At 47.1% G+C, this 25105-nt stretch overlaps 1 protein-coding gene across 1 annotated transcript in view; it reads right to left on the minus strand.

The window, feature by feature from the left end:
- The window catches only part of SMC1B (structural maintenance of chromosomes 1B), a 2420665-nt gene that overhangs the window by 699631 nt on the left and 1695929 nt on the right, over positions 1-25105 (minus strand). The gene's annotated exons all lie outside the window — the stretch shown is intronic.

The raw sequence follows: 25105 nt of genomic DNA on the forward strand, positions 1-25105 counted from the left end.
TATAGACGCCGCCTCCGCGCGCTGACGTCAGTTCTTTGTACACAGCTTTTCCGCGCCAGAAAACGCAGAGCCATGAGAGAACCAACACTAGTGCCATTTGAAACTAGGGCCCTGAAAGGGATAACCTTAACCCTAGGTATCAGTTCGCAGAACGGGGAGGATGGGTGGGTTCGGTAAGGAATCTAACACTAACTAATGTTTCTTACAGATATATCGTTACCGAAGGGAAGTAACTTGTTCATCTGAAAGAAACACATTAGTGTTAGATTCCTTACCTTAGAATAGATACCCCAGCAATACCAACCCCGGTGGTGGGTCGGCGAACCAATACATTCCTACACCAGAAAGTCCTGGAGGACAGAACGGCCAAAGAAGCCATCCCTCCGGACTTGTAAAGGTGTGCAGCGAGGCCCACGTAGCCGCCTGGCAAATGTCCTGCAAAGGGACTCCCCGGCCCAGGGCAGTAGTAGCCGCCGTGGCCCGAGTGGAATGGGCCCTCAGCCCAACAGGAGGCTCCTTCCGAGCCAAAGAGTAGCACGCTTTGATGCAGAGAACGACCCACCGAGAGATGGTTCATTTACACACCGCCCGTCCCTTCTTCGCACCCACGTAGCCAACAAACAGTTGGTCATCCACCCGGAACTGGCGTGTGCGATCCATATAAAATGAAAGCGCACGTTTTGGGTCCAGACGATGGAGCCGCTCTTCATCCTTTGAGGGATGCGGAGGCGGGAAGAAGGAGGGGAGGGTGATGGACTGCCCGATGTGAAAAGCAGAAACTACTTTGGGCAGGAAAGAAGGCCTAGTCCTGAGAACCACCTTGTCAGGATGAATGGACAGGAAAGGAGGTTGGACAGAAAGAGCCAAGAGCTCACTCACTCTCCTGGCAGAGGTGATGGCAACCAGGAAAGCCGTCTTTAAAGTCAGGAGACGGAGAGGACAAGAATGAAGGGGCTCAAAGGGAGCACACATCAAAAAGGTCAGAACCAGGTTCAAGTCCCACTGAGGCATTACAAACGCAACAGGTGGATACATGTGTGTGATGCCCTTCAAGAATCTCGTTACAATTGGGGACTTGAACAAAGAAGGCTGATCAGGAAGCCGTAGAAAGGCTGAAAGGGCCGAAAGGTAGCCCTTGATAGTGCCCAGAGCAGAGCCCTGCTGGGCAAGAGAGAGAAGAAACAGAAGAACCTCGGAAAGAGGGGCAGAAAGAGGATCCACAGCCTTTGCTGTGCACCATGCCACAAATCTGTTCCACCGACAGGCGTATACCGATTTCGTGGAGGGACGCCTGGCTGCCAGAATTACATCACAGACTTCAGGAGGCAAGTCAAATGGCCTCAACTGCCGCCGCTCAATCTCCAAGCATGGAGGTGGAGACTGGACAGGTTCGGGTGGAGGACCGTCCCCTGCTGCTGCGACAGAAGGTCCTCCTGAAGGGGCAGGCGGATCGGGGGACCGACTGACATGCTGAGTAGCCCGGTCGCGCCTGATCTTCTTCAGCACCCTGGGCAGAAGTGGTATAGGCGGAAAGGCGTATAACAGACCGCAACTCCACTCGCGCCGAAAGGCGTCGCCGTGCGAGTGCCGTCTTGGAAACTCCAACGCGCAGAACTGATGACATTGCGCGTTCTCTTCTGTGGCGAATAAATCTAACCAAGGCTCTCCCCATTGCAGAAAGAGGCCTTGCGCCACGTCCGAGTTCAGACGCCATTCGTGATCCATCGAGCACCGACGGCTGAGTTCGTCCACCCTGGCGTTCAGAGAACCTGCCAGGTGTTGAACCGTCAAAGTCACGCCCTGACGTTCCAGCCACTGCCAGAGGCGCAGAGCCTACTGGCAAAGAGTCCACAACCCCACTCCGCCCTGTTTGTTGCAGTACCACATGGCAGTGGTGTTGTCGGTGAACACCTGCACTACACTCCCGTTGACAAGGGTGAGGAATGCCTTCAGTGCTAGACGAATCGCCCGTAGCTCCAACAGGTTGATATGGAGCCGGGACTCCGCCGGAGACCAGATGCCTCTGATCTCTGCCTCTCCCAAGTGGCCACCCCAGCCCTGGAGGGACGCGTCCGTCACGACAACGTGCTCCGGTTGGGGAAGGGAGAGGGATCTGCCTCTGACCCAATCGCGGTCCGTAAGCCACCACTGCAGTTGTCTTGCAGTGCTCTCCGAGATCAAGACGTGGTCGGACAAGTTGCCCTGATGCTGGGCCCACTGAAACTTCAGGTCCCACTGCAGAGCCCGCATCCGCCACCGGGCGTGATGCACCAGAAGGATGCAGGAAGCCATCAGCCCCAGTAGCCGCAGCGTCAACCTGACCGAAACCCGGGATAGCGGCTGAAAGATGGGAATCAAAGCCTGTATATCCCGGACCCGCCGTTCCGGAGGATAAACCCGAAACTGCGCCGAGTCCAGAACCGCTCCGATGAAAAGGAGCTTTTGAGAGGGACACAGGTGTGATTTCGGCACATTGATGGAGAACCTCAGGTCGTGCAAGAGGTCTGCCGTCATCTGAAGGTGGTGGACGACTGTCTGGGGCGAGCCCGCCTTCAACAACCAGTCGTCTAGGTAGGGGAAGACTGAAACCCCTAACCTGCGCAGATGGGCTGCGACCACCGCCATCACCTTTGTGAACACCCGTGGGGCGCTGGTAAGGCCGAAGGGGAGCACGATAAATTGAAAGTGCTCCTGGCCTACCGTGAACCGCAGGTAACGCCGGTGGGCCGGCAGGACGGGGATGTGAAAATACGCATCCTGCAAGTCCAACGCTACCATCCAGTCTTGCGGGTCTAGAGCAGCCAAGACCTGAGCTAATGTCAACATCTTGAACTTCTCCTTCCGGAGGAAGTCGCTGACGTTCCGCAGATCCAAGATAGGACGTAGGCCCACCTTGTCCTTCTTGGGTACCAGAAAGTAGTGGGAATAGCAACCACGCCCTACTTCTGGCCCAGGAACGCGCTCGATGGCCCCCTTGGCCAAGAGGGCCGTAACTTCCTCCTGCAGAAGTGTCAAGTGGTCCCCCGACACACGGTGGTTCTGCGGTGGCATGGCTGGAGGAGAGGTCTCGAAGGGGAGGGAGTAGCCCCTTCGAACGAGTTGCAGCACCCACCTGTCCGATGTAATTGTGCGCCAGTGAGCGTGGTGATGGCGAACCCTGCCACCCACTGGCATCACATGGGGCCGAAAGCACGGACTAGGAGGATTTGGAGGCAGATGCTGCGGGGGGAGGTGTGGCCTGACCCCGCCGCTGACCCCGACCGCCGCCACGGCGGTTTCCACGGCCGCCACCGCGTTGAAAGGATTGTTGCGGCGCGTGGCTGGCAGCACGTGTGGGGACGCCCCTTCCTTGGCCACGAAAGGAGCGAAACGAACCCATTTGCTGGCGCTGGGTCGAGAGACCCAAGGACTTGGCCGTGACCCTGGAGTCCTTGAAGCGTTCCAGCGCGTGGTCCGCCTTGTCACCAAACAGGCGACAGCCATCGAACGGCATGTCCATCAAAGCATTCTGGACATCTGCCGAAAAGTTGGCGGATCTCAGTCAGGCGTGGCGATGAATCGCCACCGTCGTGGACATCGCTCTGCCTAGCGAGTCGGTCGTATCAAACCACACCGTATGGAATATTTTGCCGCATCTCGGCCCTCAGCCACAGCTTTGCCGAGTTTTGCCCGCACCTCCATGAGGCATTCTGGCAGCAGTTCCGCGACCGTATCCCACACAGAGTGGGTGTAGCGGCCCAAGAGGCAAGAGGTGTTGCAAGACCGCAGTCCCAAACTCAGGGACGAGAAGACCTTCTTGCCATACTGGTCATACCTCTTTGATTCCCGGTCGGGCGGGGCCGACGGGAATGCGGTCTGGGAGGTCGAGGCCTGGATCACCAGACTCTCGGGGGTGGGATGGGTGGACAGGAACTTGGGGTCGTCCGGACAAGGACGGTGGCGTATGGCCACGTTCCGATCAACAGGCGAACCTGAAGCGGGCCTGGACCACATGCCCAACAGAACGTCTGACAAGGCTTCGTTAAACGGCAGCAGTGACTCCTGTGGGCATGACTGCGGTTTGAAGACCTCAGTGAGGATGTTAGGCCTCACGGCCGCGACGGGGAGCTCAAGGTGTAAGGCCTTGGCAGCCCTCATCAACACCACTGAATAAGCAGCTCCCTCCTCCGATGCCACGGAAGGAGGAGAGACAAAGCCAGGGTTAGGTGAGTCGTCCAGACCACTGGCATCCCCCAAATCACCTGTCCAGTCCACGTCATACTGGCACTCACGTGACAGAGGGTCCTCAGACCCCTCCCAACCTTCCCCGTACTCTTCATCATCTCCACATTCGGAGTCAACGATGTAGACCGGCTCCTCAGGGTTCAGAGGCCCCATCGGCGTCGAGCCCGGCGTCAAGCGACGTCGGTTCGACTCCGCGTCCGGATTCGGGGAGGGTATGGGGATGGCGCCGCCCGGAGCCGGCGCAGGAGAACCGGCGCCGCGCGGGGGCGGCGTCGGGGGTAACGCCGATGGAATCGGCGCCAGAGCGGCCGGCAGACCACCCGGCGTCGACCCCGAAGGCCCTTGCGGCGCCGGGGTCGGAGCCGTCGGCGGCACCGGGGCCGGAGCACCCGATGGCGTCGAGTCAGGGACACCCGAACCGCCAGGACCCCAGACGGTGGCACTGGGCCCGAAGGCGCTGTAGGCCCCGTCGGAGAAGTGAGCGCCCTCATGGCCATGAGGAACGCCTCAATCTCCTCAGGCGTCGCACCTTGCCCAGGGACCCGAGGGTATGGGGCAGGCCGCGCCGGCGACTCTCGCGGAGCCGCGGGGTTGGGGTCACCCGAACCCCCGGCCGCGTCGTGCGAGCATCGGGGGGAGTCGGGGTACGATGACGACGCCCCGACTTCTTGTGTTTCTTACCTGAAGAGCCCGACGAATGGTGACGACTTCCGGAGCGTCCGGCGCGGCTCCGCGACCGCTCCCTTGAACGCTCCCTGGACCTCCGGCCGGACCGGGACCGCTCCCGACGCGGGGCCGACACCCGGAGCTCGAGTAGCTTGCGGGACCGCTCCCGTCTAGCCTTGTTAGTCAGAGCCCGGCAATCGACGCAGGCGTCCACGTCGTGGTCGGGGCCCAGGCACCGGAGGCAGAGTCGGTGATGGTCTGTGACCGACATCGTGCGGTCACAACCGTCACAATTCTTGAAACCGGGCATCCTACCAGGCACCAAAAAGATATAGAAAGATTGACAAAACTTGGTCAAAAGACCGGAGTACTGCTCTTCGGATCTGCGCTTACTGGCGCGGAAAAAAGAAGAACTGACGTCAGCGCGCGGAGGCGGCGTCTATATACTCCAGCGACGTCATCACGGCGCACGACGCCGACGACGGACGCGGAGCCGCAGGGGATGCCTGCAGACGACGCCTACCAGCGCGCAGGGGTACTGCTACGCAAAAGTTTCCGGATCCAGACTGACTCCTGGGGATATTCTAAGGTAAGGAATCTTTCAAATTTCCCTAACCACCCCCTGTTTTTTAATCATACCGACTAGAGACAGGAATAAAGTAGATATACCTATTAGTCAGGTATTTTTAAATCATAACTTAGCTTATCACAATCCTCCACTTCCCCCTTTTTGAAGCTCTCCTTTATCATTGTATAGACACTGATTGAGTGCCCCCACGTAGTCGTAGGTCGCAGCACACCCCAATCTGCAACACATCGGGATGGATTAGTTGATGAAGCATGCCAGCAAGTGGCAAACCTGGTGGGTGAGGGGTTTATAAGAAAAACAATGTGTTTTTTTTCCATGGAGAATTATTCAATGATCACCTGCTGGGTTCCTGGTTTTTACTTAACAGTATTAGAGGAGTTGAGGAGGATGAACCCAGTACATCCTCTTACCCCCCCTTCTTTTGATAAGCTATTCTAAACAGTCAACAAGCCCTGTTGTCCAGGCATGTGCACCACCTCTAAAACTCAGACTAACTATTTATTTATTTGCTAGAACTACCATAGCAGTTAGCTATGCGTAGATAGCACAGTGAGGGTTTAAGGGCTATAAATTGTAATGTTATTATTTTTCCCTGTTTTCACTGTTACTGAAAAGCTTAGCTGAGTGTTATTATCTACTGTGATGTTAAAAATATTATGTGCACTAGATCCCAGCACTTTAAAATAAATATTTTAACCTGTATATATATTGAAAACCCTATTCCATTTCTAGTGATCTTGAGTGTGCAAATAATTAATGAACAATAGTTTAATTACCACTGCTCCTAGTTAGTAACCCAAACAAAAACATTGACACCACCTCATTTATATATTGGTGAGGTTCTGTGGTGGCTACAATAACCTGTCTTTCACATTCAGTACTGATGCAATGGACTAAGTTCACTCGTGTCACCCGTGGGTGTGAAAACAAACTTTTTAGGGCTGAGCCAGAGACTCATTTTAGGCAACATTTGGCGCCCAATGCGGGACGTTTGGATTTTCTAGGCTTTTTAGTGGTTTCTGATTGAACGCTAAAAAAAAACTATTTTACGTTTAAAAACGGACATCCGGACCATATGGCGTAATATTGGTGTTACCACCTACTCATTAAGTAGGTAGCACTACTTAACATAGCTTGATTAAGCACTTGACTGATAAAGGTCCTTCTCCATTTTGACTTCTTAGTATGAACATGATTATTGAATCTGTTTGCTAAAATGACACAAGTAGCTTCTTTTGCACTAGGAGTTATTTCAGGGCACACACGATTCTCTTTGCTAGATATGTGCGTAACAGGAAGGGAGGGTGAATGCACACGCTGAATACCTCTTTGAAATATTTGTAAATGCATTTACTTAATTTCTCTTGCAAATATGATCACTTATGGGTGGAGTTTTGGAGTTTGATTATATAGTTCCCAAAAATGGGAGCTTTCAGACATCCAAATCTACACAGTCTGGAGTTTAATAGACCCGGAAGTCCACTTGAGACATCATGAGCACCAGTCATAGTTTGGTGGTCAGTACATAAATTCACCAAGCACTCAATTATCAAGTCCACTTTCAAATTCGCAAAATAAGTAAGCTTCTTCAGATCCCTTCTTTTATTCGGTCATCAAATTGAATGGAAATTCTTGAACAGCAATACAGCCAACACGTGTTTCGTCTAGTCTTTGTTTGACATATAGACTTCTTCAGGGCTGCAAATAATTACAATACCCTAAGTTTAGGTTTGTAATAACAACACTTATGGCAGAACCACAAAATTATAACATTAACATAGGCTAAAAATTACTTCTCAAAGTTACCGAACAGTGTAACACAGAGAAAGCGTAAAAACTAAAAGAAGTCCCAAATACCAAGCGTGAGAAGTTGAATCACCAAAGCGTAACAGAATAATTCGCCAGATAGGCAGTCCAAAGTATGAAACCCACTTGTTGCTTGTGATTAGGGTACTTTGATTTTTCAGACAGATGAGGACGCGTTTATACTGAGGCTTGAGGAATATTTAAGTTATTCATATTAGTGGTATGATTTTACTACGTTGCTAACTTATCTATTTATCTTACATTGGGTTTCATACTTTGGACTGCCTATCTGGCGAATTATTCTGTTACGCTTTGGTGATTCAACTTCTCACGCTTGGTATTTGGAACTTCTTTTAGTTTTTACGCTTTCTCTGTGTTACACTGTTCGGTAACTTTGAGAAGTAATTTTTAGCCTATGTTAATGTTATAATTTTGTGGTTCTGCCATAAGTGTTGTTATTACAAACCTAAACTTAGGTTATTGTAATTATTTGCAGCCCTGAAGAAGTCTATATGTCAAACAAAGACTAGACGAAACACGTGTTGGCTGTATTGCTGTTCAAGAATTTCCATTCAATTTGATGACCGAATAAAAGAAGGGATCTGAAGAAGCTCACTTATTTTGCGAATTTGAAAGTGGACTTGATAATTGAGTGCTTGGTGAATTTATGTACTGTTGCTAGCCATTTATTGGCTATTTATGAGAGTCTTGGCGACAGACTCTTGTTCACTTTGAGCACCTTCCTACTTGTTGATTTAATTTACTTATACACGCTGTGCGCTCCATGTAAACTGTCACCTCTTTTGTATAGTTTGGTGGTCAATTGAACATTACATCACAGAAGGTTGGTAAGGGTTTACTTAATAATGAAAGAGTCTTGTGATACATGTTGACTGTGTTTTGACTATTTGTTGACCTACACATTCTTACACTTCTACAAGTAACACACTAACTGAATTAAATATTATGAGTCTATAGGCGACCTAGACAGTGAGTGATACCAATTACCTTTATCGGATAAGTTCCTGCCGGACCTTCGCAATATGTGCATACATACAATACAAACAATACATGTAGGTATCTTTAAAGAACATCTTGTGGTAAATTTAGCTAATCCATATAAGGATCGAAGTGGGCATACCACACGAAATTAAAGCAATAATCTGGCCACATTTAACCGATGTTTGCAACACCATTTTCTTTACATCCTTTTTGGCTGATGTTGACTGGTCTCCAGTCTTTCTAAAGAGATACATCTCAAACAGAGGAAATAATATTATTGCCATTTTTTCCTCCTCTACACCTGAAGAACTCATGGAAAAATATTCAAGCAAGTGGTCTTTTAAAATGTGTTCCAGAACTGTACCGAAATAAAGTGGAGTGGGAAATTAATCCTGTTCCACATCTCATTTCCTTGAGGAGTGACCCACAAGTGCAGGCTTAATATCCTCTAAAGACAGAAGCTAAACTTGAAATAAAATCTATGTACAACTAGCTACAATAGCGAAGCACTATAGTGCCTTGCAGTTCTATAATGAACACTTCTCAGTTTTCTTGTTTTAATAAACCTGACAGACCACATAAAATAGTTTTGGACTTTATCAATGTAGGCATGCAAATAGTGGAGAAGTGTGGCTCAATGGTTAGAGCGGCAGACCCTGATGCAGAGGTCTGGCCCGGGACCAGGGTTCAATTCCCGACGCAGCAGGGTCTTGGGCTAATTGTCTGCAGGCTCGATAATTCTCACCTTGGCGCCTACTCTAATCATGGGGTCCCACGCTGCAACTCTGGGAAATAGCTTGCTTAATCTCCACAACGGCCCCTACAACACTGGGATGCCTGGCTTCACCATGGGGGTGCCCAGGAGGGGCATCTCACAGGGAGAGCCAGTAAGGGTTCCACAGCGTTATACAGCGCCGGGACGCCCCTGTGAGGGGCAGCTGTGCACTTTACAAGTATCCTACATTTACATATACACTCATAACACTGGATCAGAAACTAACCTAACAGAAAATGTACTTTCAAAATAACCCTTGATATTTCTGATGGGTTTTCAGCTAAAACATAGCACCCAAAAAAACAGTATCTCGCCACTTTTCTTTTTCAAATAGGTTCAAGTACTTTTAGATTACTATATAAAATAATGTATGGGCTTTTAATACTCCTGATTTGTTTGAAGTAAAACAGTGGATATCTCACAGGAAAATCCATACCTTAAAACATTCAGATCACAAATTATAATTGGCTTTTCTAAAAGCCTGGCTAGGGTGGAACACTACTGACAATACACAGTCAGTTACAAAATTAAATTAAAAAAACAGAAACTGTGGATTTTATTGTAATTTTGCTCAGTTGCCAATTATCCAGCACCAGACTATGTTATTATTTTAAAGTCTGTGCTAAAAAAACAAATATAATCGTTGCTCTTGATTTTATACTTTTGAGAGTTTACTTGCTATAGAAGGTGAAGCCTTTTGTAATGATTTATTTTTTCTCACGTTTTCTGAAATCCATTGAACAAAAACATGCATAGTTATCTCACATGGGCTGGGAAAGGACATGTTTGAGAGAAAACAAACAAAGCAAATGTTTTTGTCTCAGCACTTTTAAGCTGCATGCTCATAATTCACACAAAGTTCGTACAGAAATCCCATTCCTGTACTAATCACATTTTCACAGCTGAAAGCAATATTTACTCCCCTACACAGAGAGTTCTGTGGTGCAGCGGGTTTCTACTTTTACATGCTGTTCGCTACAAAGTTGGAATCTTATCTCATGAAGTTCAAGCAGCAGTTTGTTGTGATGCATTTTCAATCCTAACATCGATAAATCATTACACATCATAAGCAACTTCTAAATAGTTTACCCATACAAGTACAACAAAGCTGTTCCATGTGAATGGCTACACAGCCGGGGGCAGGCTTAGGTTGTAGCGCAGGAAACTGTCCATGCTAGTACATTCAAAGTACTACAGACACAATAACGTTTTTAGGTTTCTCGCTTGCACAGCAAAACACAACATTTTAATTTATTATGTAAAGTTGATCCTTCCTTGCCTACACTAGAGCATTGTAGTATTCGGTTTTAATGTCCTTTGCAGCTTGCAATGTACATAAGCATTGCTTTGCTGAAGATCATAACTTTCTAAGGAATCTGCAGGAACCCTGATCTCAAGCCAAGATCGGCACAGATATTTTAACAGTGATTTAAGAAACTTCAAAATGAGATAAATCTTCGGATCACTCCTATATCCTTAATTCAGATAACACTCAAATAGTTTTTGAACGGGGAGTGAAAGAGAAACATGCTCTTAGATGAACAAGCTATGTTATATTTAATGTTGGCAGCTCAGAGGGTTAATGCAGCAGCACATGCTGGCATAAAATCTGCAGTGTCAAAGCTATAGCACCTAATCTGGTATCTAAGTTAGTCATCCTCAGTTAAACAAACTAGAGGAAAAATAAATATGTGCAGTAATGCAATATGGCAAAAAATGACACATTTTATTTTTGTAAGACCCGTGTAGCCTCCCCGCATTAATATAAGTGCCTTTTCGCTGTTATCTTTCACTTGACAACGTCAGGGCTAATCACAGATGTAACTCGTATCAGTTTATATTTGTTTCTGTCGACTCAGGTTTCAGAGTTTTATTGGTTTGGGCTACAAAAAAATGCTGATATGTTTAGACAGTCAAAAAACTTGTAGTATCAAAGTCACTGAAGCAGTTTTTATTCTTCTCATTCAGACAATAGTCCTGCGTCCGCCTCAAAGGCTTACATGGTGTTACGTCTGCTCTAAGTGCTTATATGCAATTCCCAACCTCTTTCGACTGGTAAGCAATTGGTTAGATAAACACGCTTTGATATGTTCAACAAGTCCAGATCACTGGGGTACTAAATGCAGGACAGAGTTGGTTGCATAATCTGTAGGAAGTCTAGAAAGCATTAACTAATTTGTCCAGAGTAGTAATAGGTAGTTGCACTTCATACTATATACTCTCTGGAGTACCTAAATAACTTGGTACGGCTCTCCCTGGTAAGATGGCAGAAGCCAAAGAAAGGAACCCATTTCAGTTCCGTCAGGCTGCACAGCCAATTCGAATCCAATGAATCAAATTCATTTGTTCACAACTATTTTCTTCTTAATTTCACCATACTTGTCATCCATTTTATCTCTTATGTTCAATCCATTTTATCCAAATTGCGCATGTCATCTGAATTCACAAAAACACAGGAGTGTGGGTTGGGTTTCGCATGCCATGAATTTAATTCAGACACCCAATGCATTTCGAGAGGTATATTTCCCTTCATCAGCGGCATCTACAAATAAAAGTACATGTTTTATAATTTGACTTGCTTCATTTGTCTATTAAAAATTTATATTAATGAGAAACAAAACTCATCATGTATAAACTACGATCTTCTTTGCTAAACCGTATTTTACACTCATTTACCCCATATCAAGAACCACTACCAAATTTCATCCTTTCTTAGTCCTGCAAATATGTCCCAACACATGTCCCCCAATTATTTGAATCAGATTACTGTGCTCGAAAAGACGGTAAAACTGTCCCATAATTAAAAGCTGCTTTCACTCCTGTACACTCACCATGGCCTGCTCTTTAATCTCAAAAATTCAGTTCATCCTCTCAGTCCCGGGGTACAGAGACGCTCGAACCCCCTTCATGTGCGAGTAAAACATTAATGCTGGAAGCTTACTCTTAGCCCTCCCCGTCTTTATCTGAAATCACCCGTTTAATTATTAACACATGTGGACGCCTGAAGTTCTAAACCAGTCCTCTTACTGGGTTTACTGAGTTTCACCATTTGTCCAAACACAATCTCACTGCATCTCCCAGAATGCCATATATTCGCACTCCCCTCCGTACACTGGTATTCCGTTGATTATACTTTCTTTGAAATAAATAAGTTCATTTGCAATCCTTTCTTACGGTTATTCGTTCTTGTTCAAAAAATGATGACTCATTGTGAAATACTTTCCTCTTCGTCGTAGTTATTTCACTGAAGGAAACGATGGCAGAAGCAACATTGTCTGACCAAGAAACTGAACAAAAGCTGTTGCAAAACATTCAGGAACTCAGAAATAAATTGCTTAATGTGACACAAAGTTAAAATTTCCAATGCTGCTGACGGATGTCTCGTCAAAACTTTATAAAAAGATTCATGATAAGCAAACATTTAAGTGATATTACAGACCATCTGTAACGTGCAGCAACCACGGCAACTAACACATTACAGACCAGTTTCCTATCTACATTATAGGGCTCAAGAGAAGAGTAAATCTAGGGTGAAGTCAAACTTTTTTAAAATTAATAATTCACAGTTGTAAAAACTCATTAAAAGCATACAATTTGTTCAATTATCATTGCAATCTGATTTATTTCACTCATGAATTAAACAATTAAGTTAGAGGCGCATTTTTATCCAGACATGAACACAGCATTCACTCCTTCAATCATACCTCTCGCCCTAAGAATTGCAACATTGGGTTAGTGCATGATACTGGCATCAATACATTTCTTTGCATTATACTCTTTCTGATTTGATTACAGTATTGTCTTTCTTGTTCTTTGCGATAAATTTATATCAACTGCCACTCTATGTGGATGTAACAGCAGTGGTTTGAATTATCAGACAAACTGTGTCGTCCATCTACGCGTGTTCGGCCAATCCATACCTTCATCAGGAAAGCCATCACCACACAAGAAAACTTTAGTTACCTGCAATTATATTGAGTTATGTCTTAAGCTCTATGACTCAATGTATATGCAATATTAAAAACGGTATACAACTTGTGGTCAAAAACCTTCACCATGAGAAAACTTTCACCAAGTGACCTTTCACCCAATTTGATCTTAATATACACAGCGGGGAGTGACAGCATGCAAGCCATGACCCTCTGTGAAGGGAAAGATATCCATTAATGCAATAATCACAATGGGGGAATGGAAGCAGGTGAAACATGCTCCTCATAAGACTCCATAGGAGAACTACTCAACCAATAATAATTGAGATTATACTGACCTATGTGACACAGCTCGCTAGATGAAAAGTTAAATAGCAGAATATACAGAGGTGTATGGTAAGTGAGCACAGTGAAACGATACTGGAGGATGGAAAGGGCATGCATTAATGAAAAAAAATCTAAAATCATGGGGATCATGAAATAGGGTCGCGTATGTACATACCTAATGTTCACAAGATATATGCACAAGCTTAAAGATGGAACAATGCAGGAGGTATGGCACAAAATCGTCAATGGATAAGAGTTTCTATAAAAGATTAGTTCCGCGGTCCTAAGGAGCAAAAGCAAACTCAATAAGTTACCTTTCGTAGATACATACAAAAGAATGGTCATAAAAGCAAGTTTAAAATCTGGGCAAGATTTGAGACTAGGCAAATTTGCTAGGGTCGGTTAAGTTTACTTAACAAATTGATAAACAGGCAGCATATCTATTGTAGGAGGCTGGCTTAGTATATGGTGCACACTTATTCAAGTGGTGCACTCTGCACTAATGCAGGCAACCCTTATGGTGATTTTAGTAGTCTTTGATAATCACTGAAAGCTCTCAAAGCGGTAGCTGTGGAGAACAGCCTTCAGGCTTATCTTGAAGGAGTGTTAAGCAGCGTGTTATCCCAGTTTAATCTTTGGGGTAAGTTAAATGAAAAGGAACCACACAAATAAATACTTCTATTTATTACATAGCACTCCCGAACACATTGGCTTCTACCCGGAGATATGAATACAATACACAAGAATACTTGAATGCAATTAGGTAAGTAGCACAAAATACAGTTGTCTCCGGGGGAGACAAAACTATATACTAAAATATTGGAATGCAAACTGCATAGGACAGAACTTGGACCAGAAGACCCACAGGAGCTGGGGACACAAGGAACCACCCAAGGTAAGTACTCAGGAAGCCCACAGAGGCTGTGTGCATAGTGGGAGCACAGATAGATGCCCAATGGAAGTCAATGGAGGAGTAGGGGTTGCAGTTTTGCAGAAGAACCCTTTCCAGAAGTTCCTGAAGAATTCCCTTGAAAGACCGAAGGTTAGAGAGCCACCCTACCCGTAGATGGCCCAGGAACCAGGTTACCTACACCAGGGAAGCCAGGTGCATAGGGGTAAAGAGACTTCAGAAACCTCCGTAGACAACTATGGAGGACTGAGAAGAAAATGCCTCTGGAGAAGACGGTGAAGAAGTCCGGTGGAATCCAAGGGTGGATTCTGGAAGTGAAGAACCAGCAAGCAGAGGGGAATGAGTTTATGCCACTCGGAATTGACCAGGAGGCACAAAGACACAATGCCCACCGATGTCGGGGGTTCAGAAGAATTGACTGTGACCTTTTTTCTGCACCTGTGATGACCAGGATATGTTGAGGAAGACTAGGAGCCGTGTAAGAGCTGTCCCATGTCGGATGTCAGTGAGTAAATGGTGTCCTGCGGGAGCACCAACAAGCCTTGGCAGCCGCAACAGGAGTGGAAGATGAAGAAGGCAAGGAGAGGATGGAGCCTTACGGCTATAGAGGTTGACCTCTAAGCTGGGGAACCGGGTACGAGTCTCTGCAACAATGCTCAACATCCTGTGATTCTGGGCAATTCACGTAATCTCCCCGTGCCTAACAAAAATGAATGTGTCCATCTGTAAAGAAACTGGTACTCTTGTAAAGCACTCTGATACCCAATGTCTCGGGTCTAGTTTGAGCTTGTGCTATATAAAACTAAAAAAAAAAAAAAATGCTGTAATGTTGGGACCAGAAAGGCCCACGGGGCTCACCAAAAGCAGTAGAAGACCCTTAGGAGGACCCACAGGCAAAAGGCACAGGAGTCACAAGAGGCTCGCGAGCAGCACACTAAAGATGAAGGCCCACAGTGCAGAGGATGCAGTGAGCTTGCTGATCTTGGAGGGAATAGATGCTGGAGGTTGGAGCTTCTTGTAGTCCGAACGATCTTTAGAGTGCAAAGTTAATATACCTTGGCAACGGCAAGTCAACCAGGTACACAGGGGTTCGGTCGCAGAGTTACAGACGAGGGATATTGGTCTCAAAATTGCAGAGTGGACAGGTCAAGATTCGAGGGAGTTTCAGAAATACTATCTGTGTTGATGAGCCTCGGGAAGACCATAAGATTAGGAGCAGTAAACCCGTCACATTTGTTGTGGTGCATGCAGAGGCAGGGAACTGCCTCCTTTACTCCAAGGGCGTTTTCTTTGGGTGTGCTTGATGATCACAGATTTGTTGAAGAACCTGGAAGAAGGAAAGACACAGACGACGAAGAAGAAATGAAGAACAGTGAGACCAGTAGAAGTAGTCTTCCTTGGCACAGTCTCGGTTCCAGTCAAAGTCTAAGTATCCAGACGGTTGAAGAGAGACGTACTTTTAGGCTTGATTCTTGTCCCACGTGGGAATCTAAGGAAGCACCCACAGGTAAGCCCTTAAGTACGTTAAATAATGGGTTGTAATAACTCGGGGTTACTTCCCAGTGGAGGGGCTGGACACAGGAGAGGATACTCCCATGTCCTTTGTCCAGTTTTGTGCCAGATCAGGAGCCAAGGGAACTTGCTCAAACAGGAGTATGCAAGGAGGGCACCAAATGTGCTCTTTAAAGCAGTCTGAGGTTTCTTCTGGAGTGTAGGAGCCTCAATACAGTAACCAAAACCAATGCCCACCCAATTCCAAGGGCAGATTAACTGATTGACAAGTTGGGAGCAGCCTAGCATCTGAGTACCTTTGATTTCACATCAGGGCACCAGTAGACAGGAGAAAAAGTTAGTCCTGTATTTTTAACCCCAGATGGGCATTATCCGTTCACTGTGATGCCCTTTGGTTTGAAGAATGCACCTGCCACTTTTCAGAGCTTGGTGAATATTGTCCTTGCTGGATTGGAATTCTTTAGTGCAGCATATCTGGATGATATTGCTGTCTTTAGCTCCACTTGGCAGGATCACCTGATCCACCTTGGGAAAGTACTTGAGGATCCGAGAAGTGCAGGCCTCACTAACAAGGCAAGCAAGTGCTAGATAGGGCAGGGTAATGTTGTATACCTGGGCCACCTTGTTGGTAGAGGCCAAGTTCAACCCTTACAGCCTAAAATCTAGACCATTCTAGATCGTTTGGGTCCAACAACCCAGACTCAAGTCAGGCCCTTCCTTGGCTTGACTGGGTACTATAGGAGGTTTGTGAGGAATTATGGCACTCAAAGACCTGACCTTCTAAAGAATGCCCAAAAAGATTAACTGTATAGTGAGGTGTCAATATGCTTTTGACACTCAGATGGAAGCAATGTGACCGACACCGTTTCTGAAAGCTCCAGAATATGACAAGCAATTCATTGTGCAGACTGATGCCTCTGAACATGGGACAGAAGCGGTCTTGTCCCAAATAAATGACCAAGGTCAAAACCAGCCAGCGGCTTCCATCAGTAGAAGGCTACTCCCCAGGGAACAGCACTGGAGTGCCATCGAGAGGGAAGCCTTTGCTGTGGGTTGTCCCTAAAGAAGTTGAGGCCATACTTGTTTGGCTCTTACTTCGTTGCTCAAACCAACCACCGGCTTCTCAGATGGTTATTGCAAATGAACGTTAAAAATCCCAAACTGGTAAGGGAATGTACCTTTAAGTGGAACAGCTAAAGTGGTGCAAGTTGTTGAAACAATAGTAACATTTTAGGGAAAAATCTCTGTCACAGGGGACCTAGTTGGCAGGGACCCTGTGCACTTCCAGTCGAAATTACATCATTTTCCAGGCAAAAAGTGGGGACTAATCATGTCCAAAAGAGACATTTTACTACGTGATGTTAGAGTTAAGAAAATGTTTTGTTTGATACTGAATTATAGTTGTTCATTTTTATTATTGAAGTGACTGAGTAGTTACTGTAAGGTAATGAATCTGCTTGGGTTATCCTACGGCAAGATATTTGTACGCTCAACCACTATTTATATTGATTTTGAATACTTAAATGATTCCGTACAGAATAGTTTTTTTTTTTCTTACTGATTGGTGTGCGTTCTTTTTGCCTAGTAATATGGAATGATGCATTGAAGTCCCTGTGAAATCCTTATATCTATTACAACTGACATTACTTTCCTGTGCAGAACCTCACTACGATTACAGCCGTGTCAAACTTGTCTAAACCTTTCCATAGATGTCTCTCAGAAATTAATATGCCTATTGCTGGATATGCTGCTTAGGGGTTGTAATTTAAGAGTTTGGATGCTTGTAAAGGAACAATCATGGAAAATGCTAATTTAAGTGTTGCTTTCAAGTAAGCACATAACATTCTTTTAAAAATAAGGGTGAATTACTGATGTAGAGCTATGTTGTTTTGAGAATACCTTTAGTTGTGCTGGTTTTTCTTTGCTGAAAAAGTATGCAGAGTTCTCAATTTAGGGCTTGTATTCCTTCAATACAAGCCACAGAAATCATAGGTAAACCTAGACTGGGTGAGTTATTCACACTTGAATTTGGGAAACCTGAGAACTGTGAAGTATCATTACCATTTTCTCATATTTTGATGTCTGTCCTGCATTGTAGACGGAATACATGTGGCTGTAATTTCAGCACTGTTCTTTCAAATGGTTTTGCTGCCAAGATTTCCTACCCATTTCACATATGCTACCATCAGCCATTCCCACCTTTGAATAGTGTACTGTATTCTGTGCTTTGTTTTAAACAATTCTTTTCACATTACACACATATGCTTACAATTCTAGTATATAAAGTTCTGCTGGTTAAGAACCCAGGACCGACGCACAAGTTACTACTTGTGCAACGATATATCTGTAAGAGACATTAGTTAGTGATAGATTCCTTACCTTAGAATATCCCCAGGCGTCAGACTGGATCCGGAAAGTTTTGCATAGCAGTACCCTTGCGCGTCGGTAGGCGTCGTCTGCGGCTCCGCATCCGTCGTCGGCGTCGTGGGCGCCGTGATGACGTCGTCTGAGTACTTAGACGCCGCCTCCGCGTGCTGACGTCAGTTCTTAGCCACAGCTTTTCCGCGCCAGAAGCGCAGAGCCATGACAAAAACCAACACTGGTGCCAAGAAACTAGGGCCCTGAAAGGGGATGACCTTAACCCTAGATATCGGTTCGCAGAACGGGGAGGATGGGTGGGTCGGTAAGGAATCTATCACTAACTAATGTCTCTTACAGATATATCGTTACACAAGTAGTAACTTGTACATCTGAAAGAGACACGTTAGTGATAGATTCCTTACCTTAGAATAGATAACCCAGCAATACCATCCCCGTGGTGGTGGGTCTGCGAACCAATAATCACACCAGAAAGTCCTGGAGGACGGTGTGAGAAGTTGGCCTGATATGCAGTGCTCACTATTCTAGTGATCACTATGTATCAGTCCAAACAACCCTTATTGATGATTGGTTGTAAGTCAACCTTATAGACCAGCTATCCTAGTAGCGTGGATACGAGCAGTCTAAGGCTAAAGACTCGAGAGGGCGTGTTAAGCCAGCTGTTATACCACACATATACCCCTTGAACACCAAGTGAAAGGACACCACACAAGTGTTATGAAAATAAACAGTGTATTTATTAGAATCACAACAGCCCTGTACTCTTTATGAGGACAGGGTACTAAGCACAAAACAAAACTCTTACGAAAATACTTAAGTTAGCACAGTATATACAATTGCCCGAGGGGCACGGAAAACCATATACTCTGAAAGTGGAATGCAAAATTACTAGCAGGTAAGTACAGTACTAATAGGCTTTGGAACTGGTTCTGGCCGGCCTATGCGTAGTGAGCACCGGGGTGCCACTCAGCAGTCACCTTCCTGTAAAGCCCTGCCTACCCAGGATACACAAAACCCTGTCTGGGATGGTGCTAGCACCGCCCCGGACAGGAAACCCTTTGTCCAAGCTCTCCTCATTGGAAGGACTCCCAGCAGCAGGAGGTCAGACTCGTGTCTGTGGTGGCAGCATCCATTTTGTGGAGCTGAGGCTTCAGTTAACTTTAACCGGGGTTCACAGTTACATACATGTCGTGTCCCTCTAGAAGGGTGGAATGCTAACCCCGTCGCCAGAATTAACGAGGGGTTAGTATTCCAATTCGTATGACACCTTACTCGACATGTTTTGATAAAGCAATACCAGAGATAGCATTTAACCGCGAGGATTATAATGCACTTAAGAGTATATGGTATGCGTTATCATGGAACAGCTATTAGGACTTGGTTCCGCAAGCTGCAAACGGGCTCAGCTCATGCCAGAGCACCATTTCACACGATTCCATGCACTCTGCCTTCAGGATTGTTAAGGCCTGCCATAGGAGTGACTGATAGGAATCTGTGTGTCCATTTTTAGGGTTAGATATAGGTATACTATATCTACAGCAAAGGGTGATTACACGACTTTGCCCCAGCTGTCATGCAGCCAGTTGTGTCAAATTTAGGAGGCCAGCCAGGGGTGGCATAATACATGCTTCAGCCCCTGGTAGGCCCTGGGTACACCTATGCCCTGAGTTACAGGGTCTGATAAGGTGGTCCAGTCCCAATTGGAAATGTACCTAAGGTACATGGAATCCATTTTAGAGAGAGAGCAGTGGGCCTGGGGTCCTGAATAGCAGGGCCCCAGGTCAACTAAGTCAGAAAACCAGCAAAACACCAGGAAAAAAGTTGGGGGTAACCATAGTCAGGTATCTACCTTCCTACACAACCCCCCCCCCCAACGAAAGGAGATAAGGCTATCCTTGACCAGGTAAGCCTATATTGCCTGAGTGGCCATATGAGGTGGTACATGCACTGGCATGGTTACCCCCTGTATCATGGTCCACTAAGCAATCCCTCACCCTAAGGGTATCTGAGGGTCTCCACCATAGGGAATCACTACCTGTGGGGTGCTTTGGCAAAGTAAAAGGCTGGTGTGGGAATGGAGCACTGAAGTGAGACTCCACTACTGTTGGGCTCAACTTCCTCCAATCACTATCCACCATATGTGCCTTTCTTTCCAGTACTGAGTTGCTATGAGCTCTCAGGGTCAACCTCTGGCTACCTAAAGCTGGAGGCTGAGTCCCTCTTTTTGGCTTACTGGAGGGACAGGTCAGGTTTGGGGTTTTTAGGCCCCAGGTTTGGCTGTGCCCAGCAGTGTCCAGCTGTGGGAGTTCCCTAACTAAGTTTAAGGGGGATCCCTCAGGAGTGTGTTTTATTTTCACTTGGCTAGGACTACTAGCTCCAGTGATCCTAATCTGCTGATTGGGGATTTTTGGACAGGGGGCCCTTTGGGGTCCACCACTGGCCTTCCTGACCTTCACAACCCTGGGCTGATGGAGGCAGGGTAGAGAGGGGCAGGCTACCTGCTCCAGACTGGGTCCCACCTGGGAAGGGTCCGCTGCCATCAGGGGCTCTGCCAGGCTAGGCCTGACTACCTCTGGGGCAGTTCCTTCAACAGGGGTAGAGTCAGTTCCCTGAGGAGGCTGGCTCTCACCTAGTGTCTGGGAGGGGGAAGACTTTTCTTCCTCCTCAATGCTCTCAGTTTGGGTGGAGTGATCCATTGTTTCAGGCTTCACAACCCCACTATCTGTCTGAGTAGAGGCTGAGACCATTTCAACCTTGCCAACCTTTTCAGGAGGGCACTCAGTCTGTGTTTGGACTGTGACTGTCACAGCCCTCCTATCCTGTTCAGGAAAGTCTGTCTGAGCCTGGGCAGTGGCTACCACTGCTTTTCCAACCTTTTCAGGGAGGACTGGTGCTTGGACTGGGGCTGTAGCTATTACTGCCCCACTAACCTGTCTGGGTAGGCCTATCATCCTGGAGTGAGTTTCTTGCTCCACCTCAGCCCATGCTGAGATTTCCAGGTCATTCCCCAGTAAGCAATCTACAGGTGGTTATCTGTCACTGCCACTTTCATGGGCCCTGTGACATTACCCCAACTGAGCTCGACTACTGCCATGGGATGCCTTCTTTTCACTCCATGAACGTCTGTCACCTGATAAGTGAAACCAGGGGTCAGTTGAGCAGAGGGGACCAGATGGTCAATCACCATGGTGATGCTGGCCCCTGTGTCTCTGAATGCCTCAACTTTCTGACCATTGACTAGGAGCTCTTGTCTATACTTTCCCAAAATGTGGGGACCAGTAGTGAAGTTGGCAAACCCCATGCCAGTCTCACAGACAAGAGTGTTGTTAGGGGACCTGGCTAGGCCATAGTCCTCCTGGTTTCCCAAAGTAATGCCCACTACATTCTTGGGGCGACTCCCACCACCTGGGGGATTACCACTAGTGGTAACAGGAGGTAGGGGGGTATTACTTGGGGGTATGTTCTCCTTATTGTTGTTGGCCTTGGGACAACTGCTGTCACTTTTGTAATGGCCTACCTGTTTGCAGGTATGACAATAAGGTTTCTTTTGGGTTTTGGGAGAAGTTTGGGACCCACCCTTTTCAGAGGAATTTTGGGGCCCTGTGGTTTGATCAGAAGATTTATTCCCACCCTTCTCTTGAGGCTTGGTTGATTCCTTCTTTTGGTCACCACCCTGGTTCTTAGGCCTCACCCTGGTTCTGACCCATTTGTCTGCCCTCTTACCCAATTCTTGTGGAGAGGTCAGATCAGAGTCTACCAGGTGTTGGTGTAATAACTGGTTCTGACAATTACTTAAGATTTGCTCTCTCATAATTAGATTGTACAATCCTTTAAAATCAGTAACCTTACTTCCCAGTAGCCAGCCTTCAAAAGCCTTAGTGGCACAATCAACAAAGTCAGTCCAATCCTGAGACTGAGTTTTCTGGGTATCTCTGAACATCAACCTGTACTGTTCAGTGGTTAAACCAAACCCATCAACCAGTGTATTCTTCAGGACTTGGTAATTGTTAGCATCCTCAGCTCTAGTAGTGAGGAGCTTATCTCTACCTTTACCTTCAAAGGAGAGCCACAAGATAGCTGCCCACTGACTCTGGGGGACACACTGTACAGTGCAAGCCCTCTCCAAAGCAGTCATCCATTTGTGGATATCATCCCCTTGCTTAAAGGGGGGCACTATCTTACTCAGGTGTCTTGTATCAAAACTCCTGTCCCTATTGCTAGGTATAATGCTGCCACCAGTGGGAATTGTCCCACTCAATTCTTGCTCTCTAGCAAAGGCAAGTCTCTCTTTGGCCAGGGCAAGTTCTTCCCTTTCAATCCTCAGATTGACTTCCCTTTCCTTGGCTTCATATACTCTCCTCTGAGGGGAGGTCATCCTCCTCAGAGCAGAGGCCTGAGAGCCATTGGTTTGAATGGATCTGTTAGAGCCTCTTGATAGAGACCTAACTTGTCCACTCCCAATGTTAAGCTGGCCTGAGAGGGGTCCCAGGGGTCTCCCAGCACCATTCTCATGCCTGCTTAAGTTGTCCCTAGTTAGCTGGCTAACTACTTCTGGACCTTGGTCTGCCTCGTCCTCAGATGGCTCTTGATCATCATCCTCCTCTGCTGAGAGATGGATGAGGTCAGGGTCACCTGTGGTTCCCTCTAGGGCAGGAATGTCCCCTTCTGGATGAGAAGAGCTAAGAAGTTTCTCAGCCTTTCTGGCATCATAAGTCTCTAAGAGACCAATCAGAAATGGGATTGTGGGGTTAGACCCCTGTTTTAGCTTCCTGGAGGTACACACTTGTCTCATCTCCTGGAAGCTAAGGGCTGCATATCTAGAAGAGGCCTGTGGAGGGTCCTCAACCACCAGAGGGGTCTCTGTAGACTCTCCGTGGTTAGACATGCTTCTAGTGTGGTGTAAGTGATGCACCTACCTACACTATATGTTTGCCTACTGATCCCTTGCTAAGAGTTGCAGCCAAGGTGTGCTAAGCCTTGAGGAGCTGCAACAGCTGGTTCAGTAGAACTCAGAGTATTCTAAGCTAAGTTATATGTACCTGAAGTACTTATGTGATCTTTCACAAGATATTCTTAGGATACGTGTGGTAAAACAACAGCAAGCTCAAATCCCAACCGCTGCTCACCAATGTGAGAAGTTGGCCTGATATGCAGTGCTCACTATTCTAGTGATCACTATGTATCAGTCCAAACAACCCTTATTGATGCTTGGTTGTAAGTCAACCTTATAGACCAGCTATCCTAGTAGCGTGGATACGAGCAGTCTAAGGCTAAAGAATCGAGAGGGCGTGTTAAGCCAGCTGTTATACCACACATATACCCCTTGAACACCAAGTGAAAGGACACCACACAAGTGTTATGAAAATAAACAGTGTATTTATTAGAATCACAACAGCCCTGTACTCTTTATGAGGACAGGGTACTAAGCACAAAACAAAACTCTTACGAAAATACTTAAGTTAGCACAGTATATACAAATGCCCGAGGGGCACGGAAAACCATATACTCTGAAAGTGGAATTCGAAATTACTAGCAGGTAAGTACAGTACTAATAGGCTTTGGAATCGCTAGGACTTGACTATAGAATCATTAGATTACTTCTAGGAGGCCCAGGGGACTCGGGTGCAGAGTGTGCACTCTCACGCGTGATGCGGGACAAAGTCTATGGTAGCTAGTAAATGTAAAGTTAGTGTTCTCGGGCGAACCCGACCTGGTAGGAGGAAAACGAAAGTGGATTCTGACCCTTGGATAGTGAGGCTATGCTGGGGCACCGAAATGCCGAAGTTACCTAGCCCAGGGGATGCAGCTGCATATGTCTCAAAAGACGTCGGGAATCCTCGTAGACGGACCAGGAGCCTGGAAGAAAAATGCTGGCAGGCGACCAGTGAAGAGAGTTCGAAGTGATCCAAGCCTGGATCTTGAAGATGGATGACACCTGAAAGCAGAGGGGACCAAGTTCGTGACTACTAGCCAGTAGTCAGGTGGCACCAGGAGGGCACCGGATGGTAGTCACCTCGACTATGTGAGTGGGCGACGCTGGGCTCTGCAGATCTCACGGACCAGGAGGCGTTGTCGGCGACCAGGATGGAGGAGCGAGCTGTCCCACGATGGATGAAGCTGTCGGCGTCGCTGGACCCAGGATTGGGCAACAAAGCCTTGGCTAATTCAAGCCCACGCGGTGGACCTAAAATGGCGTCTTGAGTGGACCAGGAGGGTCCGGGGTGCTCCTCTTTTGGAAGGGAGCAAGGGCCAGTCTGGAGCAACCAGACCAGCAGCAGTGATGTCGTCGGGCGTCGTTAAGAAGGCCACAAGCCAGCGGGCTAGTAGCCAAACAACGCGGTGAGCAGCAAAAAGCAGAAGGGCCCCACGCAGATCGTGGAGATGCTGGGAGGCTGAACTTCGGTGCTGGAGCTGCTCAGGGTCGGGGCTTCTCGGACCCCAAAGCACTCACCAGAGGATCCCTCGGCGGTCGTGCTGGAAAGAAGTCCTGCAGTCTTGAAGATGGCCGGTCCCTCGAGGTCTCGTCGCACTCACGGTTCTCAGCTTTGCTGTAGAGGTGAGTAGAGGTCAGAGGTGCCAGGGAAGCCGGTTCTCGTCGAGCTGGGCAGTCGGATTCCGGAGGAAGGACTTGCAGCAGACCGCAGTGTTCTTAAGATGGTGCCTGCGGATGCAGGGTGACTACTCCTTAGTCACAAGGGAGAATCTTGAAGAAGAAATCTTGAAGTCCTTTCGAAGAAAGTCGTGTCTTGATTCCAAAGATGATCTAATTTGGAAGGGGGCCCGCTCCCATCTTTATACTAAAAAAGGGGGCTGACCCGGTGACTAGGTCCTGCCTATGGGTGGGACTAGGAGGGGGGTGGTTACACCCCTCTGCCATGCCGGACTTTCCCCAGGCCAGGGGCTGGTGTGCCCCTGGAACTGGTTCTGGCCGGCCTATGCGTAGTGAGCACCGGGGTGCCACTCAGCAGTCACCTTCCTGTAAAGCC

Source organism: Lissotriton vulgaris, chromosome 1_2, assembly GCF_964263255.1.
Source record: "Lissotriton vulgaris chromosome 1_2, aLisVul1.2, whole genome shotgun sequence".
NCBI lineage: Eukaryota > Metazoa > Chordata > Amphibia > Caudata > Salamandridae > Lissotriton > Lissotriton vulgaris.